The 20765-nt window shown below is 33.4% G+C and overlaps 1 long non-coding RNA gene across 3 annotated transcripts in view; it reads right to left on the reverse strand.

Annotated features, from left to right (window-relative positions):
• Positions 1-20765, reverse strand: part of LOC309654475 — a 38178-nt gene continuing 17413 nt past the window's right edge. Inside the window, exons 2-5 of one of the 3 annotated variants that reach the window (XR_014260277.1) lie at positions 11951-12035; positions 8365-8485; positions 8086-8237; positions 1-6379 (exon numbers count right to left, since the gene is read on the reverse strand). This is a non-coding gene — a long non-coding RNA (uncharacterized lncRNA). Of the gene's footprint in view, positions 6380-8085; positions 8486-11950; positions 12036-20765 lie in introns of all 3 variants that reach the window. The other 2 variants (XR_014260276.1, XR_014260278.1) reach the window with 2 other exon arrangements.

Raw genomic sequence — 20765 nt, forward strand, 5'->3', positions numbered from 1 at the left:
TTTTTGATTTGAGTTGGTTTTCTTTTTTTTTTTGGATACCGTATTTTATAAGCTGTTTGCATATTTTGGAAATTAAGCCCATTGGTCACATCACTTACAAATATTTTCTCCCCTTCTGTAGGTTATTTTTTTGTTTTGATGATGGTTTCCTTTGCTGCACAAAAGCTTTTAAGTTTGATTAGGTCTCATTTGTTTATTTTTGTTATTATTTCTTTTACTTTGGGAGACTGATCTAAGAAAATATTGCTATGATTTATGTCAGAGAATGTTTTGCCTATGTTCTCTTCTAGGAGTCTTATGGTGACATGTCTTATATTTACGTCTCTAAACCATTTTGAGTTTATTTTTGTGCATGGTGTAAGGGTGTGTTCTAACTTCATTGATTTACATGCAGCTGTCCAGCTTTCCCAACACCACTGATTGAAGAGACTGTTTTTTCTCCATTTTATATTCTTGCCTCCTATGTCAAAGATTGACTATAGGTGTGTGGGCTTATTTCTAGGCTCTCTACTCTGTTCCATTGATCTATGTGTCTATTTTTGTGCCAATACCATGCTATTTTGATTACCGTAGCTACACAGTACTTTCTGAAGTCTGTGAGGGTTATGTCTCCAGCTTTGTTCTATTGCCTCAGGATTGCTTTGGCAATTTTGTGTCTTTTATAGTTCCATACAAATTTGGGGATTATTTGTTCTAGTTCTGTGAAAAAATGTCATGGGTATTTTGATAGGGATTGCATTAAATCTATAGATTACTTTGGGTAGTATGGCCATTTTAACAATATTCATTCTTCCAATCCAAGAACATGGGATATCTTTCCATCTCTGTGAATTGTCTTCAGTTTTCTTTATCAATGTTTTATAGTTTTTAGCATATAGGTCTTTCACCTCCTTGGTTAGATATGTGCCTAGGTATTTTTGACGTGATTTTAAATGGGATTTTTTTTTTTAACTTTCTCTTTCTGATATTTCATTGTTAGTGTAAAGAAATGCAACAGATTTCTGTATATTAATCTTGTATCCTGTTACCTTGCTGATTTCATATATTAGTTTTTATGTGGAGTCTTTAGGGTTTGCTATATAGAGTATCATGTTATCTGCATATAATGACAATTTTACCTCTTCCCTTCCAATTTGCATACCTTTTATTTCCTTTTCTTGTCTGATTGCTGTGGCTAGGACTTCCCATACTATGCTGAAAAGAAGTGGTGAGGGTGGGCATCCTTGTCTTGCTCCAGAATTTAGGAGGAAGGCTTTCAGCTTTTCACCACTGAGTATTATGTTGGCTGTGGGTTTGTCATAAATGGCTTTTATTATGTTGAGATATGTTCCCTCTATACTCACTTTGGTGAGAGTTTTTATCATGAATGGATGTTGAGTTTTATCAAATAATTTTTCTGCATCTATTGAGATGATCATATGGTTTTTGTCTTTTGTTAATGTGGTGAATCACATTGATTGATTTGTGTATGCTGAACCATCCTTGTGACCCTGGGACGAATCCAACTTCATTGTGGTATATGATCTTTTTTATGTATTGTTGGATTCAAGTTGCTAATATCCTGTTGAGAATTTTTGCATCTACATTCATCAAAGACACTGGCCTGTAATTTTCTTTTTTGGTAGTTTCTTTGTCTGGTTTTGATATCAGGGTGATGGTGGCTTCATAGGATGACTCTGGGAGTGTTCCCTCATATTCAGTCTTTTGGAAGAGTTTGAGAAAGATCGGTATAAGTCCTTCTTTGTATGTTTGGTAGAATTTCCCAGTGAAGCCATCTGGTCCTGCACTTCTGCTTGCAGGGAGTTTTTTTAAATTACATATTATATTTCACTTCCAATATTCAGTCCATTCAAATTATCTATTTCTTCTTGATTCAGTTTTGGTAGGCTGTATGTTTCTAGAAAATTGTTCATTTCTTCCAGGTTGTCCAATTTGTTGGCATATAATTGTTCACAGTATTCTCTTATGGTTTTTTGTATTTCTGTAGTATTGGTTGTTATTTCTCTTATTTCATTTCTTATTTTGTTTCTTTGGGTTCTCTCTTTTTTCTTGGTGACCCTAGCTAGATGCTTGTCAATTTTGTTTACCCTTTCAAAAAACCAGCTCGTGGTTTTATTGATCTTTTCTACTGCTTTCTGATCTCTATTTTATTTATTTCCTCTCTCATATTTCCTTCCTTCTACTGACTTTGGGTTTTGTTTCTTCTTTTTCTAATTCTTTTAGGTGGTAGGTTAGGTTGTTTGAGATTTTTCTTGTTTCTTGAGGAAGGTCTATATCACTATGAACTTCCTTCCTTGAACTACTTTTGCTGCATCCCATGGATTTTGTAATGTTCTGTTTTCATTGTCATTTGTCTCCAGGTATTTTCTGATTTCCTCTTTGATTTCACTGTTGACCCACTGGTTTGTTAGTAGCATGTTGTTAATTTTTTTTATTGCAGTTAAACACGAATACCTTGGGGCCTCTAATTTTTATCTACTACAAGGGGAAAAAAATTGATCTAAATAAGCAAGAAACCCTAATAGCCATCCACTTTGCTAAAAGATCTTAAAAAATCAGAATCTAGCAATGCCAAATAATTTTAATCCCAATTTCAGTACTGGGCAATGCAACTACCTTACGCACATGCATGTGTGCACACACATACACACAGTCACAAATGATGTCTTGCATTCCCTTATTAACTATATAAACAAAATAACCGCTATTCTCTTAGTCACACGAACTTGAGGGAGACTATCTTACTATAATTGTCAGTGTGATTAGAGATTCTTTGCTCTTACAGATTTATCTTTCAGTTACTTTTAATACAAGAACATTTTTCTTCACTGTAAAATAGGATATTTTCATTACTGCTTACAAACAATTAAATCCAGGCAGAAATTCAAATTCTAAATTAATTTAAGACTATCATTTAACTATTGTTTTATGGAAAATGAGCAAAGCATTCCATTTCAGCCGGAATTGCACATGCTATATCTAATTACACATTTTAAAAATACAATATGTTGTATGAACTTAATGATGGCTACTACTCAGTATTTAAAGATATGATTCAATAAGTAAAACAAACTTTACTTTGAACTATAGCTATTACTTGAAAACAGTTTTTCTGTATTATATAACTTTCATAAAGGCAGAACATGCCCTACAAACAATTACACTTAATTTTATAAAGCTCTGACTTATATTTGGTTGTTATAAATTTTAGGTAAAATTCAAAAACATTAACATATGATCAATAAAAGTATGAAACATAGATATCACTAAGAAAATAATCCCATACTAACTACAAAAGGGACTAATTAACAAATTCATGGGTATCATGATAGATATTCTGGCCTGAAAAGCAATTTAAATGATATAAATCTATCAAAAGAAAGGCAAGAAGTCATTATGACTCAAGGCACTTTGAACAATGGTGGAGGCTGTACCCTGCACATGGGCATAGGGCCAAGAGAAGGCAAGTGGGGACTGAATCCAGTTTGTTCTCCACTCTCTAAACCCTGAACCCTAGCAGAGGGCAGCATCCACCTAAAATTGGGAGAAGAGCCTTTTTCTAACTTTGCAAGGGCTAGCTGTGACTTGGCTGTAACACATCCAAACAACTAGTTCTTAGAAAAATTAGGACAACTAAGATACTAAATATTGGTACCCTTCCTAAAATCATAACACCAAAATATCACTTCTCACTGTGAGTTTATTTTGAATGTTTTAGGTAAAATCGTTAATATAGCAAAACATAAATAGGTTGAGGGGAGGGAGAAATCATCTAAAATTCTAAAATGGTATCCTTCTAGTTCATTTGGATTTCTCTGATTAATAACTGGTTATATATTCAGATTAGAGACATTTTAAAGCTGAATGCTAAAAAATTAGAGGACAGCTTAGGGGTATATTGTTAAGAACCTATTCCTAATAGAGAAATATACAACTTATTTTACACAACATATATAGTGCAAAAAATTATGTATTAACTAAATTTGATGGAACTAGAAGTAATTTTTTTAAGGTCACTATCCCTCCTTTCATTTAATTGTACAGGGAGTTTGAAGATTTTTTTTAAATTGTGTTTCCTTAAAGACACACATTTTTAAATGATACAAATTATTAATCATGATAAATAATCCAATCTACTGACTAAAAAGACATTATAACTGAAATTTTTATCAGAATGACCAGCCTATAAAATGTTTATTTTATTTCTAGATATACCAATGAATTGCCATGTGACTTTCAGTGACTCACGTCTTCACTACCTCAAATCAGTTGTACAAAGTGGAGCAAGAATATAGCTCAAACTCTTGTAGGAAATTATGAGGATATAACCACAGGGCACCTTGGGCTCCTTAGAGATAAGCACAATATTATTAAAATTATTATTAAAAAGGATATTTTGTAAACTGCCCTTATTAAGACTAAATCCCATCCATACATGACCTTTCATTCCCAGATTAATTACACATACATAAGAGCAATGTCCTGTCTTCACATGGGACACAAAGAAGAAATAAAGGACACATCAAGGCAAGGTGTGAAAATGAGAATGAGATTCTAGTCCTCTACCACCAGCTCACTTTCAATATTAGCACTCTGTCATTTTTAAAATGTAGATTCTTATACCTATCCCAAATCATAATGATTTCTGGAAAAAAACCTTTGCCAATAATTACATCCTGTATAAAGATAAATTATCCTTACTAGAAACCACCTCCATTCTCTATATTATTACAAATACTAAATACATTTAAATCTTTTAACCTTGTATCACCTGAATCAAACCTGTATATAAATGCTGTTCTAGGTCTAACTTTATCTTTATTTATAAAAATAAATATGATTTGGCATATACCATTATATTCAGAATCAGAAGATTTCTAAATGAATGTGAAAAGAAGTATAGCAATATGGGTAGGCATGCAATACAATTAGGAACTGGCATATTTGGTGTTAACATATAATATACACAAGCATGAAATGTATACATTTTACGTTTTTATTTTTATGTGCTTTGATTTTACTCTGCATAAGTGGAATCACAAATTATGAATTTTTTTGTTTCTAGCTTCTATTGAGAAACATGTTTGTGTTACCTGTGTAGTATGTAGCTGTAGTTCATCCATTTTTATTGCTATAAAGTAAACATATATAAATATATATATATAAACATATATATGTTACATATATATAAACATATCACAATTTTATTCAATCAACTGTTGATGAATATTGCATTGAGTCTGAAGCTACTAAAACACTGCTGCCACCAATATTATCAACATATCTCTTGGTACACATGTTCATTCATTACTCTCAGGGGTATACTCATGGAAGGAAATTATTGGGTCACAGGGTAAGCAAGTAACAAACTGTTTCCTAAAGTGGTTGTAGTAACATACATTCCTACCAGCAGTGTTTACTGAGTTGCTATAACACTTAACATCCTCTCCAAAACTTGTACTGTCAATCTACTTTTTAAATTCAGACACTCTAGTGTTTTATGGAGGCTCTTTGCAGTTTTAATTTATATTTCCCAGATTACTAATGAAGTTAAGCACCTTTTTCACATATTTCTTGAATACTTGTATTTCTTTTAGAAAGTGCCTTTAAGGGACTTCCCTGGTGGTCCAGTGGTTAAGACTCCGCATTTCCACTGCAGAGGGTGTGAGTTCAATCCCTCGTTGGGGAAGTTTCACATGCTGTGTGGTGCAGCCAAAAAAAAAAAATAGAAAGTGCCTTTATATGTCTCTTACCCCTTTTTCTATTGGATTTTTTGTCTTTGTCACACTGATGTGCAGAAGTGCTTTGAATATTCTGACATATACATTTTGTCTGTTACATGTGTTGCAAATATCATCTTCCACCCTGCCTTCCCTCTCTATTCTAATGGTGACTTTGCAAGAACAAAATTTCTTAATTTTAAGGTAATCAAACTTATCAATTGTGTTATTTATATCAGCACTTTTTATTTCTTTTTAAGAATATTTTCCTGTCCAGAGATCATGAGCATGTTCTCCTTACATTTAGCTTCTAAAGTTTTACAGTTCTGCCTTTCACACTGAGATGTACAAATCAATCTTTAATTGATTTTTGCATATGGTATGGAGTATGAGTCATATCTTTGCTTTATCACCAATTGTTCCAATATCATTTATTGAGTAATTCTTTTCCCACCACTCTAAAGTGTCAGTTTTGTCATAAAGCAAGTGCGCATGTACACAGTGACCCTCTTTCAGACTCTTTATTTCTTTTGTTTATCCTTGTGGCATTATTTCATGAAAGTAATTACTGTAGATTTATAGGCTTTGAGTAGAGAAAGTCTTCTGATTTGATCTTCTTTTTCGTGACTAAGCTATTCTTGGGCAGGCCATAAAATTTCCTTTAAAACACAAAACAGAAACTAATAAAAATTTTTCATAATATCCATTGGGATTACAATGAATTGAGAATAATGCTCAAAATGGATTATAACCCTCAGAAAAACATAACCTTAATGGATGACCAAATTAACCCCACAATAAAAGCTGCTCTGGACCAATGCTGACCAAGCTTTAAAAAAAAAAAAAAAAAGCCTCAAAAGGATTCAGCTGATACCAAGTAACTTAAAGGTGTACAAAAACAAAGTTCAACACTATATAAAAAGTGCAAAAAAATCGCTATACCCAACAATGTCCAGCATTCAAACAATGAAAAGCAGGAAATGTGGCCTATAATAACAATAGGCAATCAATATAGAGAACCAGGAATGATAAAGTTAATGGAATTAACAGATGAAGGCATTAAAACAATGATTATAAATAAGTTTTATATGTTAGAAAAGGTAAAGGAAAATAAGAATATGATGAGAAAAATGAAAGAAATAAAACTTCCAGAGATAAAAAATAATTATTAGAAATAAAAAACATACTGGATGGTATTAAGAACAGATTATATATTGAAAAAAAAAATCAGTGAACCTTGAGACATGACATTAACCATCCAAATAAAACAGAGAGGAAAAAAGGAATGAAAAAGAAGGGGGAGTTAAGTGCCGAGACAATCTCAAATGTATAACTGAAATTCCCTCCCCTCCAAAATATCACCTGGGATAAGTGGGATATCTGAAAAAATAGTGGTATGTTTCTAAATTTGGTTTAAAAAACAAAAAAAAAACAAAAACTCAAAAAAACTAAACAGGATTTTCACAGAGAAAACCATATGAAGGCACATTATAATCAAGTGACATCATAATCATAGTCACTAAAAAAGTTGTAAGACTGAAGAGCAGTCAAACAAAAAAGAAAATTTACATATGAGGCAACAAAGTAAAAATAACAGCAGACTTTCTGTCAGAAACTATACAAGCTATTTCAGAAATGACTTCGCAACATATTACCAGAGATAGGGACAAGATAGAAGACCCAATTCATCAAGAATAAATTTTTTTAAAAAGATATGTATGCACCTATTAAAAGAGCTTCAAAATACATGAACCAGTAAGTGAAAGGAGAAACAGACAAATCCACAATTAAAGTTGACTCTTCTCTCAGCAATTACTGTAAACAAATAGAAAATCAGAAGGGATAAATCTTGAAGAACACTATCAATCAATTTGACCTAAAAGCTCCACTCAACAGCATACAATTCTTCTTAAGTGCGCACAAAACATTCATTTATACAGACAACATTCTGCACTCTATAATAAACCCACAAAGCACAATATGTTCTTGGGCCACAAAAAAATTAAAAACCTATTAGAGAAAAAGATCTGGAAAATTTAGGAAATATTTGGAAATTATATAGGTCCAAAAAAAATCACAAAGGAGCTTAAAAATACTTTGAACTCCATGTAAACAAACACACGTAAAGAAACTTTGCAGAATGCAGACAGAGAAAAGGTTTAAATTTTAGAATTTAATTTTTCCTTTAGAAAAAGTAGGAAGGTCTCGAATACTAGAATGAGTATCACTAAAGATCCTTCAAACATTAAAAGAATAAAGAAATATAACATGAAACTTCATGCCAATACATTAGACAACTTACATAAAATAGACAAATTCCTTAGAAGACACAAAAAACTAAAACTTATTCAAGAAGAATACAGACCTGAATAGCCCAATATCAAACCCTTCCCACAAAGAAACTCCAAGGCCAGTGGTCTTCGTTGGTAAATTCTACCAAACACTTAAAGAAGAAATAACACCAACTGTATGAAAACTTTTCCAGAAGAGGAAATCTTTCCAACTCACCCTGTTATCCTGATACAAAAACCAGACAAAGGACATTATTAAAAAACTACATACCAATGTCTACTATGAACACAGATGGAAAAAACCTCTCATTAACACAAATCTGAACTTACACAACAATTTAACTCAAAATTACCTTTATTTCAAGATACCAGAAAACATTCACATATTTGCAATTTTTGTCTATTATCTGTATCTGTAACAACTTTCTTCAGGGCTTCAACATCGGAATTATTTTATGCCTTTGTATCACAGACCTAAAGAGATTGAAAGTGAGATAATTCTTGGGATAGCTCACCAAAATAAATGGTTTCTTAATATAAAAAATTTAACCCAGCAATATATAAAAAGTATTAACACATCATGACCAAGTGGGGATTATCTCAGAAATGCATGATTTATTCATTCAATATTCAAAAATCAATCAATCAACTACATTAACAGACAAAAGGAAAAAAACCATGTGATCATCTCAAGATGCAGAAAAAGCATCTGATAAAAATTCATTTGATAAAAATACTCACTGATAATAAGAAAATATACTCCCAGCAAACTACGAATATAAGGGAATTTCTTCAATCTGATAAAGGATATCTATAAAAAACCTACAGCTAACATCATACTTAATGGTAAAAGTCTGGATGGTTTTGACCTAAGATCAACAGTAAGGCAACAGGGATTTCCCTGGTGGCACAGTGGTTAAGAATCCACCTGCCAATGCAGGGGACACGGGTTCAAGCCCTGCTCCGGGAAGATCCCACATGCCATGGAGCAACTAAGCCTGTGCGCCACAACTACTGAGCCTGCACTCTAGAGCCCGTGAGCCACAACTACTGAAGCCCGCATGCCTAGAGCCCATGCTCTGCAACAAAGAGAAGCCACCGCAATGAGAAGCCCATGCACAACAAAGCCCATGTGCAGCAACAAAGACCCAACACAGCAACGAAGACCCAACACAGCCATAAATAAATAAATAAATAGATAGATAAATAAATAGATAAATAAGAGTAAGGCAACAATGTGAGCCCACCACTTCTATTCAACATTGCACTCGGACTACTAGGCAGTGCAATAAAGCAAGCAAAAGAAATAAAAGGTACAAAAATTGAAAAGGTAGAGGTAAAATAGTCTTTACTCACAGACAAGATGATGGTCTACACAGAACATTTGAAGGAATACACAGAACTGCCACCAGAACTAGTAAGTTTAGCAGAATCATAAATTACAAAGGTTTATGTAAAAATCTATTATATTTCTATACACTAACAACAAACAATCGGGAACTGATGTTAAGATGCCATTTACAATAACATAAAAATAGAAAACAGAGATCAATTCAACAAAATACGTGTAATACCTTTACACTGAAAACTACAAAATACTGCCGAGAAACTAAAGACAGCTTAAATGGAGAAAGATACCAAATTCACACATCAGAAGACTCAACATCCTTAAGAGATTAATTCTCTCCCTATTAGCCTCTAAAAGCATTCATAATCAAAATCCCATTGAGGCTTTTTTGTAGAAAATGACAAGCTAATTCTAAAATACATAGAGAGAAATGGAAAGGACTTAGAATAGAAAAACAGCTTTGAAACAGAAGAGCAAACTTGGAGGATTTACACTACCTGATTTTAATATAAAGCTATGGTAATCAAGACAGTACAGTATTGTCATAAGGATAGATACATAAATCAATAGAACATAATAGAGTCCTGAAATAGACCCCCATATAATGTAAACTGTCTGCAGCAAAGGTGCCAAGGCAGTAATTCAGTAGGGGAAAATATAACCTTTTCAAAAACGCTTCTTGAACAATTTGATTTTCATATGCAAAGAAATAAATCTCACCCCTTACCTAATACCATATATAAAAATTAACTCAAAGGGGACCAAACACTTAAAATACAAGAGCCCAAAGCAGTTTCAAGACATGAAGGAAAAGAAAAAAGGTAGAAAAAATTTTGCCCAATGTCTGTGCCAACTCCTCCAATTTCTACTCAGAATTAGGGCAGAATTATAGGGAAAACAAATCTGAGGTTCTTCAGTCAACATCTGAACCTACTCAAAAGGAAAAGAGTGTTCCCCATCTAAGTACTCAGAGTAACTCCAAAACAAGTAGCTCTTAACTCAGTCACAGCCCTCAGAACCATGCAAAACCTGCCATAAAGAATAAGACACTGTTTATATCTTCAGAACTCAGTGAAAGAAGTATCATAGAGGATACCCTAAAGCTTAAACATAACCCAAATATAACAACTGAAGTTATGCTCACAGCCATCACGGAGGTTCAGAGAAGGTACAGAATTATAGGGAAATTATAGGGGAAATTCTCTGGAATGAGAATGTCTAAATTCCTATAGTGCTTTAATTCAAATCACTCAGTATTGAGCAGTTAGTGAACAATATATATATATATATATATATATATATATGAGAAATGTAAAAAAGATGAGAAAAGAAAACAAACCAAATAAACACTGAAAGATATACAGAAGACTAACCAAGGTTTATATTTTAAAATGTGAACTAAACTTCATTATTCCCATCCTTCCTGTACATATACAATTTTTCGACTGAAGGATACTTTTCAATTGGAAAAACAATACCTTTTCCCCTAGTTCCCCAAACTGAAGGATATCATAAAATGGGCTGTTCTGCAGTCAAGGTTTAAGAAGAAAAATATATGGGCATAAGAAACTGACATTGGAATAAAGTATTTTAACAAAAAACTCATTTTGTAAGCTCATAAAAGTTCTTTCTACCATTTAATAATTCAAGAAAAAATTTAAACATCAAACAGCAAAAGTATTCTTAAAACAAGAATAACAACAAGAGCAAATATTGTAAGTAGCTTTCCCAAGTTTTTACTGACATAACCATCAGGCTTGATCAACTGTATCTAACATTCAGAATGTTAAGGTTAACATATTATATATAACACACCAAAAACTATCCCCTAACATTTTCTGAAATTACATTATGTTAAAATATCCTAGTATTAATATAATTCTTTTCCATTTTGAATAGAAGGTAGAATTCAAGTGAAGTTTCACTTATGAAAGCTTTTTGAGGAGAACTACACATCTTACTAGCATACTGGAACCATTAACCTAGGCCAATGTAAGTTTTTAAATCAAAATTGCCTACTCCAGAGCTTTGCAAATATGGGCCTACAACTTAAGGCAAAAAATTCAAAGTCACAAAAAAAGTCTACATTTTAAAAAGATTTCTTAAATTTGCTTAATTTTTTTCTTCAACCCTTCCACCTTTCAAGAGATATGGCTAGATTTGTCCACTTTGTCTTTCATTTGAAAATCTCTCCTCATAATATGTAACTCATGTCCTCAAACCCTCTCTTCCTCCAACTTACTGTCACAGTAAATATGGACTTTAGATTTTTCCTTATTTTCAAATACATGTAATGGACATGGAAAATGATGTAAAAGTATGGGATTATCTCAGCAGTGCCACTATATGAGAAACTGTCACTATACCACATCATGTATATTTTGTGTGTGTGTGTGTGTATATATACACATACATATATATGTATATTCAACAGGATTTTATGAATTTCCTTAGTTAATCTACCTTAATCCCCAAAATAAACTCCAAAATGACTGTTATTCAAGCTCACAAGGCAGTCTTATTTAAAAAAAAAAAAAAATCCCATTGTGTTTATTTACTTCATAACATAGAAAAAAGGAAAAATGTCTTACCAGAAATGATGTATCAGCAAAAAGTGCACTTAGATGTGATCCTTGCAGAGAATTCTTCTTTGTTACTTTTTCACAAAATCCAATTCTTTAATAAAGAAAAAAATATTAGATGGGTTAGTAATTATTCTTAAGTCTAAAACAAAATTAAATATAATTTCATTACTACAAATTTCAACAATCAACAGATAGTTCCACTAATACTTACTGATCAATAGAAAAATGAATTTTTAAAAATTTGGCTAATAAAAACACAATGTTAGCCAATTGGGCATTGCTAATGTCACTAATCCATTTTTTTCAGGAAGTATTACTTAAACGTTCAGTAATATTCTATCCACGCCAAGGTTCACAAATTGGTGTCCTAGGTCCCACTTTCCTACCCTCTATATCACATGATATACTTTATATTTAACTGGTATACACAGCCTACTGAATTTACGTTTTGATAAAATAGTTACATTCTGAAAATGTTCACTGTACTATGTTCTCATTTAGAAAAAAAACTGTCAATGGGTCAGTGACTTGCATTGCCATAAAATGTGTATATATTCAAATGCTATGTGTATACTTAGAGCTTTCACTCTTTTAAAGGGAACAATGAAATGAAAATGAACATAAAAATGCCAAAAACAAATATAAAACAGATTAATGTCAATAATTCACATTAATAAAGGAACACTAATAAATGCTAACCAATGGAGTAGTGCATAAAGAATAATCCAGTCCTGCTACACTTTTGCTTGGAAATAGTAGCAATACACTTAGGTAGAAAGAGAAAGATGGTAAAAGCCTCTCCTCACCCTGACTGGCCAGGATCAATTTATGACGCTAATCTAATAATTTAGAATTACATGATTGGGTAATTATGACAATCCCCAAGTAAATCTGCTTCATCAAATGAAAATGGTAATTTCTCCACACAAACACCAGTCTTTTGAATCTTGTTCAGCAATACTAATTATTGTGATACTACAATTTTGTTTCTATTTGAAATGTATATCCCCTCTAGAAGCGGGGGGGGGGCGGCGGGGAGTGGAGCCACAGTCTGCCAAATATTTTTTATATTAACGAATTAAGCATTAAAAGCTTTAACTTTAAAACACACATACACACACACACACACACACACACACACACACACACACACACACATAAATAAGCCCTTTTTTTTTACCAAGGTTAAAAGGAGCTTGCTTTAAAAAGCCAATTTCAGCTTTTAGTCTAATTGTACCGAAATACAGAACAGAGCAATCTCCTCAAATACCAGTACATTACCAGTTTCTAAAATCCAATAATTCAAAGTGAAACTATTTTTCATGTGTTCTCATTCTAAACAAAACTAATTATTTTTAAATGTATTTGGACACCAGCTTTGTGTCAGTGTCACAGTAGGAATTAAAGTTTGGCAATTTGACCCATGGTAAATAACAGATTAAATAAAAATGTGATAATTATCCACGTGGTACATATTCTTATATCAAAAAATATTAATTCCTCAATTCTATAAATTAACTGTTATTGACAAGTTTGTTTTGTACACAGTTCTCAAATAGTTTCTAAAAGGTAATATTCTAAAAACCAAGTTTTTATAGGTCATTTATAACAATCTATAAAGAAATACACTCTCACCTTCAAAAAATAAAACCAAAACTAAAATGTTAGTGCTACAGCCAGTTATCATTAAATTTCACATACTGAACATCCAAAATCCCATTACTCTGTCCAGGTAAGAGCTAGACAACCTGTACCTCTAACAGCTATCTTTCCCAAACCTGGTCCTAACTAATTTCCTAGCTCCCTCTACTTCTAATTAACCTACACTGTTGTTAACCTGGACTACAAGCCATTGCCCAAACTGTCAAACTCTGTAATTTTGTTCAAGATTTTACCTCTACCTGGAAACAACCTTCCTTATCTGGATCAAATGTCCAGTTCAATTGACACCTTCTGTGAGGGCATCCTCAGGTATCCTTTACCACCATCATCACCATCACTTACATGGGGCAAAATAACTATAGTTAGTTTTGTAGGTATGAGTCTCTTCTATTATACTACATGCTTTTTAAGAGAAAGAACTTTTTGTACTTTTTTCATTTCTATATCCCCAGTATCTAGTCAATACCTGGCACACAATTCAACATTATCCATTCAGAAAACATTTACTGGGTATCCAATATACTCCCGACACTTCTCTAGGTGCTAGGAATAAATCCCTGTATCTATTCCTGACTTTATGGAGTTTACATTCTAGTGGGGGAGACCTACAGCACACAGTGAATAAGGGATATATGTGTATACAGCAGGTTTGTGGAAAGTCCTTAATGAGAAAAAAATAAAGCAGGGAAGGAAGTACTGTCATAGGGAGGGGATTAAAATTTGAGAAAAGGTGTCCAAGAAAGGCCTAACATAACAATAATAGTAATAATAACTGCAACAGCAGCAATAACATTTGAGTATTTATCATATGCTAATCAGTAGCCTAATTGCTTTACATATATTAAGTGATGTAAAGCCAACAATAACCTCACTATTATCCTCAAGAGGAAACTGAAATACTAAGAAGCAGCTAGCCAAGGTCACAGAGCTAAACCAGTAAAGTGGTAAAGCCAGGATTAGAACCCAGGCATGCTTTTAACAACTACACATAACCACAGTTCAGTTAATGCTTTTGTTGAATAAATTTAATAAGTGAAATAAATGAATGCATACTATAGCAACAGACTCAAAAGAGAGCAAAGCATATCAGTCTCAGAGGACTGATACACTTGAGCGGCTTCAGATATACAATGAACATCAATACCTATATATGAAGACATCCTGACAAATAACAAGTCGGTGCCTGCTGTGAACAAAAATTATAAACAGTGATAATTCCTCTATAACTTTAAAAATACATTTTAAGCTCCTATATGAGAATTACCAGAACTAAAAATTACACAAACAATATCACAAAAAGCACATGGAGAGATCATTTAAAAAAAAAAAAAGAAAACTTTTAAAAAAGGTCCTCTGAAACAAATGAGACCTTTGAAGGCATTACCATTTCAGTGATAAATGTTGAATACCATATTTTATACTATGGCACAAGTTACTGTCATCTTCCAGTTTTCCATATTAATAAAAAAGGGTTAAATGAAATGACCAAGGTTCAAAACTCCTTTCTTCAAATGTCCCAAATATGCTTTATAAAGCAAACAGACGAAACCCAGCACAACTGCTGATAACTGAAGACCTGAATGACCTAAAATAAGTAATTTGCTCCCTAACTCCTATCTCTTGCCATATTAGCTGGTTATTTAAGTGCCTAATCAGTGAATGCCAATAAACTAGAAAGCAAAGTGAAACCAAAGTGCTGCTGACATACTGACATTCCTAGCTTCAAATCTTGAGGGCCTAAAAAGTATCTCCTCAAATCTTGATTAAAATTATCGATACAATTATGAAGAAAATTACTGCTTTATGTTTGGAAATTATCAAAGTTTCTGCCTTGAGCATAACGTAGTGTCAAAGAAAATAGGTTTCTATATGAAAACAAACAGCTTTAAAAATCAATCCAGATTAAGATAAAAATGAAGCAGGCAAAAAAAAACCCAAAAACATAAAGTACAGTCTATAAACACAATACAAAGTATTTATTTGCTCAAAGATGAATTTCATTTTGTAATCAAAACTGAGGTTTAAAAATGGTGTTTTTAATTCATGTTCTCATATGTGGTCATCAACTTACTCGTGCCTTAAAAAGATTTTTGCTACTAGCCATGATGTGGTAACTAGTACCAATCATGCTCTCCCAGTGAACTCAACGAGAAAACTTATCATATATATATATATATATATATATATATATACACACACACACACACACACACACACACACACACACACACACACACATATATATGTAAAACTATAATTTTAAAACACTGGACAACAAGGAGCTCAGCACTGCAACACCTGAGAAAACGGAAAGTGTCCCCTACAACAGGGGTCCCCAACCCCAGGGGCCACGGACCACAACTGGCCTGCAGCCTGTTAGGAACCGGGCCACAGAGCAGGTGAGCGGCGGGCGAGTGAGTGAGCGAAGCTTCATCTGCCACTCCCCATCACTTGCATTACCACCTGAACCATCCCCCCCATCCCATCAAAAAATTGTCTTCCACAAAACCGGTCTCTGGTGCCAAAAAGGTTGGGGACCGCAACCCTACAATGAAGAGTCAGGAGAGCAGTGCAGAAATGAGAAGCCAAGCAGAATATGGTGGACTAAGTGAGTAAAAGAGACAGAAACTGAAATTTAGGGAGGCTAAGGAAGCTGGAAACTGTGTGGGAAAGTAATAGAGACGACAGAGTTCAAGAAGACAAAGTGCACCTGAAATTTGCACAGAGGATTCTACAGCAGCTCCGTCCAAAACAAACATAACATGAGCCCAAAATATAATTTAAAATTTTCTAATAATCACATTTTAAAAGTAAAATGGGGTTTACCTGGTGGCAAAGTGGTTAAGAATCCGCCTGCCAATGCAGGGGACACGGGTTCGATCCCTGGCCCAGGAAGATCCTACATGCCTCAGAGCAACTAAGCTCGTGCGCCACAACTACTGAGCCTGCGCTCTAGAGCCTGTGCTCTGCAACAAGAGAAGCCACGACAATGAGAAGCCCGCGCACCACAACGAAGAGTAGCCCCCACCTGCCTCAACGAGAGAAAGCCCATGCACAGCAATGAAGACCCAACACAGCCAAAAATAAAAAATAAGTAAAATTAAAAAAAAAAAGTAAAATGAAGCAGATGAAACTAATTTTAACATAATTCCTTTAACCGGAATGCTCAAAATGTTATCATTTCAGAATACAATTGATTTAAAAAACAGATATTTTACATTTTTTTTCCATAAGTTTCTGAAATTCAGTATGTTTTATACTTACAGAATATTTAAATTTGAACTAGCCACAATTCAAGCTCTCAAAAGCCACACGTGGTTAATTGCTATAATACTTGACAATACAGTTTTTTGCTGAATATAAAGCTGCAGCATTAGTAAAGTGAAACTCTACAAGGCCAGGCAAAGAACAATAACTAGGAAGCAGTAGGCTCAAAAGTTAACAGAGATTACATAAGATTTGGAGATGTTCAAATTCCAAATAGAGGAGAGAAAAATCTCATTGAAACCTGGCGCAGTGAGTAGACGTTGAAGCAGAATCACCTCCTTAGCAGTAGTGCTAAACTACTACTATTTTTTCATAAGAAATGGAATACACTGCCAAAACAAAATTTAAGCCTGTTAAGAAAAAACCAACAAAATCCAGACAACATCATGATGAACATCCAAGAGTCAATCAAAACTTACTCAACATAAGAAACCAGAAAAATGTGTAAGCTATACCAGGGGAAAAAATTCTGACAAAAAAACAGATCCAGAAACAAGATGATGATATCTTTAAAGACATAAACTTTAAAATTTTATAAATATATTAAAGGATTTAATGAAAAACAGAAAAAATGACAATTATTTTGAAAAGAATCAAATGAATTTCTAAAGATGAAAAATATAGTATCTCAAATAAAAAACTAGATAGACTTAAGCAACAGATTCGACAGTGTAGGAAAAAAGGATCCCTAAATTGAAGATGTGAAAATAGAAAGCAAAAAAAGAAACAAAGAACAGAGCATCAAGGACCTGTGAGAATATCAAGGGCAGTCTAAAAATGGTGTAATTGTAGTCCCAGAAGGATAGAGAGAGAAAAAATATCTGAAGAAACAAAGGCCAAAGAATTTCCAAATCTGAGGAAAACTGAACCCATATACTCAAGAAACTCAAGGAACAAAAAACAGGTTAAGCACACAGAAACTGTACCAAGGCACATAATTAACAATCAAACTGCTGAAATCCAGTAATATAAAGAAAATCTTAAAAGCAACCAAAGTGAGGGGAAGACACATTACATACAGAGGAACAAAGGTAAGAATTACCACAGACTCCTTGCAGAAAGTAATGCGAACAAGTTTAAGCAAAGGAATAACGCCTTTAAAGTGCTAAGAAGGAAAAAAAAAAAACCTGTAAACTTAAATCTACATAAAGCAAAAATATCCTTCACAGATGGAGAAATAAAAACATTTTCAGACAAACAAAAGCTGAGAATCTGTCAACAGAATGAACCCTAATGTAAACCATGGACTTAATTAATAATAATGCATCAATATCAACTCTAACAAATGTACCATCCCAATGCAATGTTAATAATAGGGAAGGGGGAGAGATGAGAGCGAGAAAGAGAGTATATAGGAACTCTGTACTTCCTGTTCAGTTTTTCTGTAAACCTAAAACTGCTCTGAGAAACAACAGATAGAAACCTATTTCTACAGAAAGGAAGACCAATAGAAATGGTAAGTATGTGAGTTTACCTTTTATTTTCTTACTTTTACTTTTTAAAGAGATAATGGGTTTTAAAGCAAACGTAGCAATAATGTATAAAAATAAAAACATGCATCATAAAATGGATGACAAAAATAGCACAAGAATGAGGGGGAGAAAATTTTATTTCCAAATTGGAAACAACCAAAATGTCCATGAAAGGTGAATGGAGAAATTGTGGTACAAACATATAAAGGAACACTAGGCAACAGTAAACTGGAACAAAATACTGATAGACACAAACACGGATGAATTGCAAAAACATTTTGGTGAGGGAAAAAAATCCAGACATTAAAGAGTACATACTCTATGGTTCCATTTAGGAATAAATTTGTAAAACTTTGAGCAACCACCAAATACATACAAAGATCACACATTACGAAAGCAGATACTCAACACAGAGAAGCTATACATACGTAGTTAAAAGATTTTTCTGACTTTACAAAGTTAAGATCAAGAACAATCATCATTATCTTCTGAGTTTTAGTTTCCTCATCTGTAAAACAGTGTAGTAATAGTTTGTATACTTCATAAATTTAGTTGTTAAATTAATTAAATAGTTGTTATTAAACAAGCATATATGCTACGCTATTACTTCGCATAGTTCCAGTATGAGCTCAGTAAGTGCTAGCTTCGTAAAGAAATAACCCAGAAAAGGGGGCAAATGGAACAAATGGAGACTGCCACTGGAAGTCAATTGGTTAGCAACGTTCCTATTAAAGAGTCATCACCGTTGAAGAAATCAGAAAGGCAAACACTACATACAGCAAAAGCCAAATGAGAAGTTTTGGAATATATTTGGAATCATTTAATATGACTCTAGAACTGAAAACGATACTACTAAGGCCTTAAAAGAATAGATTTATAAACATATAAAAAGACTAAGCCACAAGAAACAGTATCTTCAAGTCAGTTAATTTCACAGAAGCAAGCATTTAAGAAAGAAAGTGATTTCAAGCACACATGAAACTAGGGACTGTTCCAATTACAGAAAGTAAAAAGATGACACAAATGTGAGTAGGTGTGAACAAAAAGAGCAAAGTAGGGTGTAGGATGGATAGATGGGCAGAACACAATTATGCGCTACCTTGAAAACAGGAAAACATTTGAATTTAATATGACAAAAAATACACAAATAAGAGAAAGGCAAGACTAATCCTGTCAAGTGGAATAATGCACAATTCCAGCCTCAGTGTTAGGTAAGGTTAAAAAGCTGGGTTCTTTTACAATGCCCACTAAAACACAACCTATCACATTCTTAGCCAGCAAACAGAGAGGATAGCATTGGTGTTACAATGTGATAGTATACTAATGCCAGAAATGCCTATTTTCCCCCATGCACTTCCACCTCCATCTATATCTCCCAAAGTACCCATTAGGTCCAAAACATCTCTTCACACAGCCTCAGTTCTTTTTTAAAAAATAAAAAAGCAAATAGCTTTACTGAGATATAATTCACATGCCATACAATTCACCCATTTAAAGTATACACCTGAATTTTTTTATATTCACAGGAATGTGCAGCCATCAGCACTAATCCCAGAACATTTTCATCACCCTTAAAAGAAACCTGTACCCATCAGCAGTCACTCCCCATTCCCTATTCCCACCCCACACCCCAGCCCTAAGCAGTGAGGCATCTTTATGTCTCTATAGAATTGCCTATTCTGGACATTTCATATAAATTGAACCATATAATATATGATCTTCCATGACTAGCTTATTTCACTTAACAATGTTTTCAAGATCCATCCATGTTGTGGCATGCATTCATACTTCATCCTTTTTTATTGCCAAATAATATTCTACTGTATGGAAACACCACATTTTATTTATTCATTCATCAGCTGATGGACATTTATTTCCATTTTTTGCCTATTATTAGTAATGGTGCTATGAACACTGGTATACAAGCTTCTGTGTGGGTATATGTGTTTATTTTTAGCTTCTACTCTTATAATAAAATAACTTAGAGTGCCTTCACATTTTCTTTTCTATCATCCTACTTCATTATGGTATCTAACATCTTCCCCGTAACGATACGCATACCAGTGGTTATGCCACAATAAGGCATTTTAGGTAAATTACTAGTTCCTATTTTATTTTCCCAAATAATTTATCACCCCCTAATCTATAATCAGCAACCATACTGACAGCGTTCACATTGATATTTAATATTTATTACATGTTCTGATAATGCTATCATTCATCAAGTGGAGGATGTAACTTCTCAAATGCTAAAGTTCCATTTGTTCTACGCGCCTCAACCCAAACTAAGGGCTAACAACACTCTTAGTATTTCTTGTCAGGCATATAGTTACTGGAACCTATCATTTTTACAGTCCTCAACCACCTACACCCCAATAACAAAAAGTATATTTTGTCCACAAAAAAAAAAAAGTTCAAAA

Source organism: Balaenoptera physalus (assembly GCF_965194825.1).
Source record: "Balaenoptera physalus genome assembly, chromosome: 2".
NCBI lineage: Eukaryota > Metazoa > Chordata > Mammalia > Artiodactyla > Balaenopteridae > Balaenoptera > Balaenoptera physalus.